General features: G+C 39.6%; 1 protein-coding gene across 2 annotated transcripts in view; it reads left to right on the top strand.

Moving 5' to 3' along the window:
* Nucleotides 1–1,896, top strand: part of PGM2L1 (phosphoglucomutase 2 like 1) — a 109,686-nt gene that overhangs the window by 51,431 nt on the left and 56,359 nt on the right. The window lies entirely within an intron of this gene.

Raw genomic sequence — 1,896 nt, 5'->3', positions numbered from 1 at the left:
AAAAAAAAAATGTTTTCCAGGTTTCATGTGATGCTGTTGATTCAGCACTGTTTTTGCTTTACCCATTCCTCCTCTGTTCCCCCCACCTCCTCCAAGTTTTGCGGTGATTTCATCTTGTGCAGGCATATGGGATGGATCTGTGAGAGCTAGAATTAAAATGCAGCTGGAGGCCCCTGGTGGCTCCAACAGAGGAAGATGATCCAAGCTTTTGCTTTGTCAAATGCATTAAATGCAATTGATGAAGTCGAGAAGGCAACATTTAAAAAATGTAATTAATAATACTGAATTAAAGAATTAGTATGGTAGTATATGAAATCATGTACAATTTCCTAAAGGATTAGCTTTTTGAAAAAGTTTTATTTTCACTTTGTTCAGTCATTCATGCATTCGGCAAAAAATATTTATTGAGCACTGCGTAATGTTCCTGGGCCTGTTAGGCCCAAGGAATACTAGTGGTGAGGAAGACAGAAAGGGTTCCTGCCCTCAACAAGCCTTCAATTAGCAGATAAGGAAGACCAACAAATAAACAATCACCTATGAGTTAGTAGTATTACTTGGTCATATGCATTTTGCACATCCTAATTCTTACTCTGGAGGCTAAACCAGTGCTTCTCAAACCTTTAAGTGCTTACAGATCACTTAGGGATCTTAAAATACAGATAATCTGATTTAGGAGGCCTGGGGTGGGGCCTGAGATTCTGAATGAGCTCCCAAGTGATACCAGTGCTGCTGGTCTGTGGGACCACTCTTTGAGTAGCAAGACTCTAGAGTGTTCTGATTGAAATACCAGAGAACTAACTCTCTTACTGTAGGACTTGGCCATATATATACATATCTATATCTATATCTATATATGTATATATACATATATATACACATACATATATGTGATGATGTGTATATGTATGTGTATATATATTTTAATCAAGTATGCAAAATCTGTGATATCTCATTAACAGGATGCTCAAAGTGCAAATAACTTTAAATTCAGCTTGCCAGTATTTATTAGATCCCTGCTATGAATATAGTTCCTTGCTGTGGAAGGATACAAGAGAAGTGAAGATGCAAAGATTGCTCTTCTGGTTTTAGTCTATTAGGGAGGAGGAAACCTAATAGAAATGAAAGAGTTAAGGCTTAGCATACTGTAAAATGATATATAATATAAACTGACTATGTAAATGTCTTCAGCAGGGAAAATTAACAAAATTACGAATGAATGGTATCCTTATATGTTTAATTTAGTCAACTGTTTTTGTTTAAAGCCATCTGCTTTCATTGGTATTGTCAGTAAATGAATGGGGTTGTACTTATGTCTCCTAAAAGTGAAAGAAAGATTTATGAAATTCAAAGATATTGCAGAATTCCAACACAATTTAATTTACTAGTAACTATTATGTATGTCAAAGCCTTTGGCCCTTCAACAATAGGTTTATTTTAAAGATTTTATTGGGGAATTGGGGAGGGGAACAGACAAGTTGCTGTCCTTTTGTTCTTCAGTCTAGTTGTGGAGGACGTCGCTTCACTGGCCCCAATAATCATGTTGGTATTATGATCATTGTGCTCTTCCCGGCTGAGGCAGTCAGACGCCGGCCATTGGATGGTGACTCATGGCGGCTCTCGCTGGCTGCCAGCCACTCACAGTAGCTCATGGCAGCCCACTGCAGCCCCAATGCAACCTATGCTGTCGCTGGCCACTCATGGCAGCCCAGCTCCAGGTTGAGCTATTGTTCACTATCTTAGCTGTAGAGGGTGCAGTGTCACTGGCCCATGTGGTAATCAATCCGGTGGCCCTGCTGCTCAGAGCTTGTGCTCCCAAGCCAACTCTTAACCAACTGAGTCACTCCGCTGGCCCCAACAATAGGAATTTGTTTTTCATTGCCATGGGTGAGATCTTTT

The sequence above is a fragment of the Hipposideros armiger genome, unplaced genomic scaffold, assembly GCF_001890085.2.
Source record: "Hipposideros armiger isolate ML-2016 unplaced genomic scaffold, ASM189008v1 scaffold_132, whole genome shotgun sequence".
NCBI lineage: Eukaryota > Metazoa > Chordata > Mammalia > Chiroptera > Hipposideridae > Hipposideros > Hipposideros armiger.
Note: the sequence above shows the minus strand (reverse complement) of the source record. Positions and strands in the feature narration are given on the sequence as shown.